This window comes from Arachis duranensis, chromosome 7 (genome assembly GCF_000817695.3).
Source record: "Arachis duranensis cultivar V14167 chromosome 7, aradu.V14167.gnm2.J7QH, whole genome shotgun sequence".
Classification (NCBI taxonomy): Eukaryota; Viridiplantae; Streptophyta; class Magnoliopsida; order Fabales; family Fabaceae; genus Arachis; species Arachis duranensis.
This window is the reverse complement of record NC_029778.3, coordinates 15,035,603-15,042,685: the sequence shown is the minus strand read 5'-3', so window position 1 is coordinate 15,042,685 and position 7,083 is coordinate 15,035,603.

Sequence of the window (7,083 nt, the reverse complement as noted above, 5' to 3'; positions counted from 1 at the left end):
ATCTTATTATTATTATTATTATTATTATTATTATTATTATTATTATTTTGTATGATCAATTTTTTATTTATTTTATCCAAAAATAGTCAAAATAAAATGGCTACTAAATCGAATTAGCCGGTCTCCATTTAGATATATTGCTAAAACTTTAGTAGATCTGTTCACTTAATTCCATTTATGCTTGTAGCAGGTGTTCGAATTTGGCTATTTCGGTTTACCAGAAACAATTCCAGCCATTCATAAATCTACTCCACCTAATTGAATTTACCTCATACATGCATAAATTGAATTATGCAAATTCGATTTATTCCCATTTTAACGTTACCTAATAAATCTATTTTACTTAATTCGAATTATTGTTGAAAATTATAATTCGAATTGGGTTAATTCGATTTATATAAAATTAGTATTTTTATCCGTAATAACATTATGAGAATATATATTTTTTAATATTACAGTTCACTTTGTTCTGATAGTATAGATAATACTGACACAAAAAATTTATAAAGTCAAATTACTTTTACAAAAAAAGTTGTAGGTTGACAAAAGTGAAGACCAATATATTTATAGATAAAAAATCAAATAATAAGATTTTTAGTTATTATTTTTTATATGAAAAAGTCTCATTTTTTATTAATAATTAATTTTAACATTCGTTATCTAAAATTTGAAATAATTTAACATGTATATTTTTGTATTTAATTAAGTGATAAGTCTGTCACACAAATAAAAATAATTAATTTTTATACTTGTTATTTAAAAATAATATTTTTTCTCTATATATATATATATAAATATAATTAGATATTAGTATAAAAAAATTATACGGATAGTTATAAAATTAACTCAAAACTAATTTTTTAAAAACAATTGAATCTTGATTCTAACTTTTAATTATAACATTAGTATTCTCTCCAAATTATATGTAATAAATATTTGAAAGAAGAAAAATAAAAATATAGATTAAAAAGATAAGGAATGAAAATTTAAAACTAAATAAAAAACTAAAAAAATATGTATATAATAATAATAATATTTTTTATTTGAATTATATTATTTTATTTTTTGTAGAACAGAAAGATAGAAAAAATAGAGAATGAGAAAAAAAGAGAGAGAAAGATAAAGATAAAAAATGAGAGTGAGAGTTTGTTAATTTTGGAAGAAAAAATTTTCTTTTAGTTATAATAAAAAAATATTATGTAACACATTTGATTATTAAATTAGATAGTAATATATGATACATAATATAGGTATATTTCAATTTCAATTTTAATATTTTAATTTTAATTTTAATGCAAATAAAGAATGTCATATTGTACATTTTGATTTTCAAATTAGTAATTAGTCATTAATATTAAATATTAATAATGATATATAAAATAGATAGACTAGTTGAAGGAATGAGAGAGATAGAGAAAAAAAGATGGAGGAGGGGAGAACTTTTTAATTTTGGAGGGAAAGATTGGATTTTAATTGCAATAAAGGAGTGACATGTGACACATTTTGATTGTAAAATTAGTATGAAAAAGGAAAGCATTCTTTAATTTTGGAGAAAAAAATTTGATTTCAATTAAAATAAAGGAGTGACATGTGGCACATTTTTGTTATAAAATTAGTAAGAAAAAAAAGAAAATTTCTTAATTTTAGAGATAAAAATTTAGTTTCAATTACAATAAAAAAATCACATATAACATATTTTGATTATAAAATTAAAATATATAAGAGATTAGGCTTTAGATGATACAAGTATCAATTTTAATTTTGAGTGATAGAGGTAATTTTTTTGTGCTTATGGTTTATCTAGATATTTTACCTTAAAACTTTACTATATTTCAAAGATAAATTATTAATAGTATAGAATAAATTTATAATTGGTGAGTTCTATGATGTCTTTATTATAGTGTTTAAATTGTCTAATTTCTCTTTTAAAATAAAAGATAAAATATTTAAAATAAAAAATATATCATATAAAATTTATTAAATATTAATTATTTACCTTTTTTAATAATTTAGATAGAAAATAATAGACATTATACGATTCATCCTTATAATTTGTTCTCGACAAATATTGTCTAAGCAGCTACATATAATTTGTCGAAGGAAAAATTTCTCTGAAGAATAGTTAGAGACATTTAATTATTAGAAAAAAATTAATATCAACTTATTAAAAAAATATTTTTTATAATTTATTAAAATACCAATTTTTTTTATAAAAAAATGAATATATTGTTAAATTATTTATTTATTTATTTTTTATAAATATATTTATTTATTTAATTACCTATTATACTCAAATTTTTATTAATTAAGGGACACGGCCAGATGGAGACAATTACTATTTCAGTGTGTGAAAATGAGAAAATGGAGAAAGGGCTCCACATTATATTTTCAATGTATTAAATATATAAAAAATCAAAAGCTTTTATTTTTCTAAAAAATAATTATAAAAAAAATTCAAGAACTTTCCCTAAAAAAAGTTATTGAATACCGTCAGATATATCGACAGATTTACTAAAAAAAATCGTCGATAACATGTTTTTATTAATTTAATGGCGGAATAAATTCGACGGTATAAATTTTGTCAATAACTATTTATCGACAGATTTTGTCGTGACGGATATAAATTTAAAATTGACAAAATTTTAAAATTTGTTACCGTCAAATCTTTTTTTTTTATAAATTCGACGATAATATATTATTTATTATTAATAACTAAATTAATAGTTATCAATAGATTTAATTGATGATAAATTTTAATTTTAATTTAAAAAAAATATATTTAAAAATTCAATATATAAACACAGAAGAAAAATTCATCCTTTTCCCTTCAAAACAAAACCTCAGACAGAATTTTAAATAAACTGTCTAGTCAGACAAACACATTCATTATATAATGATAATATTTTGATTAAATAATTGTGTAAGCCCACAACATTACCTTCTTTAGTTGTTTTTTAAAGTAATCCAAATTATCACTCAGTAAGAAGCTACAATCATTATCTATCTATCTTGTCAAGCATTACTATTACTACTAGTAATTTTAAAAAGTAATATTTTTTTTTTCAATAGTATTATAAATTATCAATAATTAACAAGTTTCATAAAATAACATAGCATAGTACTAGTGGTGCTATTATAAAGAAAAAATGAACTCAAATGTGAAGAAGGCATCAATCATCAATGTAGTGTGCAAAAGTTAGTCAAATATAAATAACTGAGTGACACCGAGTGCACTAGCTAGTTGAGGATTGGAAGTTGGTCTAATAACTGCAATAAGCACAGTGCAATAATAAGGTAAGTGTATGTATACGTAGGTATGTGTATTTAGGTTAGTAGGTTAGAATAATATATATATATTCTCTCCCCACACTATGCTACTATAGATTAATTTAATTTATGAGAGGAATTAAATTATGATGCAGACCCACAAAAGATTCAAATAACGTACATATATAGTTACCAAAAATTTTGTCGAAATGCTAAATGGTGTTAACCATATTATATTTGAGGTATACATCTATTCACTATGTAAACATCAAGTAGTTTGGTGGGGAAACAATCTTTAGAGAAAAATAATTAATTATTTAATTTCCACAAAATGTAATAAGAATAGGTACACATGCATATATCTAGTAGTGAGGCTATAACGTATATTAGGGTGTGTTTGGCAATCACGTTAAAGAGGATAGAAGTGCGTTTGAGCTTCTTGAAAGTTTTATTTTTATGTTTGGCAATTCTTATTTTTTCAAAACGCAGAAATGATTCTGTCTTTGAACGCACGACAGAAACTAAAATTTGTAGCTTCTGCGTTTCACGTTCATGGTTGATGATCACCCTTGAAAAATTAGATGAAAATTTTATTTCTTTTTTACCAACCATACCTTTCATTTTCTTCTATAAAAAAGAATTAATTCTTTGTAGTTCTTCCTTCTTCTTCATAATTCTTAGTTACAACTTTTTTTTTCATCAAATTAGTTCAGATTTGTTTCAATTAGCAGCAAATTGAATATTTTAATTTTTTTATTATATTTAATATTCATTTTTATATTTTAATTTATATATTTTGTATTTATATTTTTATTATATTTTTTATTTATATGATAAATATTTTTATATTATTTGTGTAGTGCTCTTCTATTTATATGACAAATGTTGTTGACTTTTTTGTATAATATTTTTATTATTTTTTGTTCATATAAATTCTTTTTTTTCTATCTTTTCTTGTATTGTATTTATGTTGTGTATTATTTCTTATGATTTTTTTTCTATTCTTTGATGTACTCTATTTTTGTTTTGTATTAATTTTATTTATTTATTCTGATTTTGTAATATTTGTAATTGTAATTATTATATACTACGTTTATTATCAAAATTTTGTATAATATAAATTATGATCCTATAAAAAAGGATAAAATAAATAAAAAATTAATTATAAATAATAATAGAGTCATAAATAATAAAAATTTATAGTCCAAAATAATACTAAATTAAAGAGTAATGACAGTACTAGAAAAGTTATAGAATATTTCCTTTTTATTTGACATTATAAAATTTATAATATTCTCTTTCATATTTTTATTTTTTATTGTATTTATTTTATTTATATGATAAATATTTTTATATTATATTTTTGTTAGTTTTCTGATTTTGCATGTATATAAAAAATTATTTAGATGAATGTCTCTTTTAGTAATTTTTCATCTAAAAGTGATTTTGAGTAGTATAATCCATACAATATTTATTTTACTATAATCAATTTTGATATAAAGATTGCCAAACATAAATCACGTTTAACTCAAACTTACTTTTCATCAAAATCAATTTTACAAAATCAATTTTGTGCAAACTCTCATTTGCAAACTGAAATCCAAACACACACTTAATGATTTTGAATATTACGGGATAAGATAACATTTTATTCAGGTCTAAAAGATGTGACATTTTATAATTAATATTGTGTTCATTTTAACGATGTTTTCAAACTTATACACTTTGAATAATGTTTTCAAATTAATTATAACATATATGTATTTTTATTTTTTGTGGAAAGAGATGTAGAGGAAGTGTGTTACAGGGTGGATGTTATAATATTTTCTTGATGTTTGGAGTTTCAAAACTCCATATAATTTTAACAAAAACAAAACACTATTAAAATTTAAAATTCAATTTACTTTGCGTTAATTTAAGTTAACATTTAATGCATACCGATGAAATCAATAAATAATTAATACATTTTTTTTGAAAAACTACAAACATATTAATTATAACTTATAAAATATATTTTTAATAAATGATAATTATAATTATTATAAAAAATTTAATATGCTCTATTAGTATATAAGTTATATATTGGTATATTTTTATTTTTATTAATTTAATTTTATTCACATAATTTAAAATTTTAAATTATAAAATCTTTAAATTAAAATTTAAATAGATAGATATAATTTAAATTAATAATTTAATTTAATAAAAATAAACGTATTCGTATTATTTTTATTATCTTAAGCAAAAAAATATCTTTAACTATATTTTCTAGGTAAGATTTATTAATCTTTTCAGATATTATGTACTTATATATACACTCTAATATTATTAATTTGAAAGATTACATATATTTATCTTTTTGTTGAGATATTTAAAAACCATGTTTAACCACTTTAAAAAAATAATACGAAAACGTTTATTTAAAATAAGATGAATATATTTATTTAAAATTAAAAAATTTTAAATAAATTTATTCGATTTAGAATAATAAGAGTATTATATCTTTTTAATTCTTTTAAATTTTTATTTTTATCATAATTTTATAATAATTTAATATCAATCTAAAAATAAAATAAATTTAAATTAAAACAAAAAATTTAACCCAAATATAATTTAATGCTAATTCTTTTCTCTTTCTTTAATAATTAAATGATAATTTTTCTCTCTCTTATTAATTAAGGAGTACTAAAACTCCAAATAAATTTTTTATCTTATTTTTGCGTTAACTTTTGTTTAACTCTTTAAGAAGAGTTTTAATACTTCAAATCTTCCAAGAGTATTGAATCAGGCGCCGTGTTACAGTGACGTAGAGTTATAGATTTCAAGGGAGCAAGAATTAAAGGCGTGGTTATGGGGGAGATAGAGAATGGTCAATTAATTAGGTACTCCACAAATGGCAAGGGATATTGTAGGAATAAGACCCGTTTCAGCTCTATTTTTAAACACAACACAGGGCTTCATACTTGAAACTTGCAACTACTCTAGTCTATTAGGGTGGTCCATCCCTTTAAATTTTCTTTATGTGTATAAAAATAATAATAATGCTTCTTTATCATATTTGTATGCAGTTAGTATATTTGTAGTGTGTTAGGACCATCCTAGTATTAATCATCATATAGTATTAATAATGCTTCTTTATCATATCTCTGTTTCTCCCTCCAAAAAACACAACACGTAGAAGAGCAAAAGGCTAGGGGTGATAGCTAGTGGCAGAGGCTGAGGAGAAGCTTCGTCCGAGGTCGTGGCTGGTGTCTTCATCACAAGGTAAGATTGTGATGCTTAGTTAGGAATGCAATGTGTTTGCATGTTTGCAGTGTAAGAAAGATAGTGAAAAAGGGGTGTATTGCGTTCTGTGTAGGATTAGGGGGAGGGATTGTGTTCGGTAAATGTAGTTTCTTTCATGCATTGTGTTGTTTCCTTTTTTAATCGTAGTTTTGCACTGGTTAATTTCAGATGGTTGACGTGTTTGTGGTTTCGGTCTTTCATCATGGAGGGAACTTCGTAAGAGGAGTTGGTGGAAAGTTGGTTTATCAGAATGGAAAGGAGGAGAGGTTCCCTGAGATGGACCTAGACTTTGTTAGTTTCGGAGACCTAGTGACACTATTTAAGGGTTTGGGCTACCAGTCATACAAGGCAGTATATTGGTATGATCCATCAAGTACTGAATTTGAATCCGGGATGAACATATTGACTGGGGATGCAGGGATCAACGCAATGCGAGAGAACCTAATGAATCACCCAGGGCGAGGTGAGTTCCATATATACTTTGACCATTCTGTGGACGAGCCGGAGGTTGTTGAGGATGCTGCCCAGGAC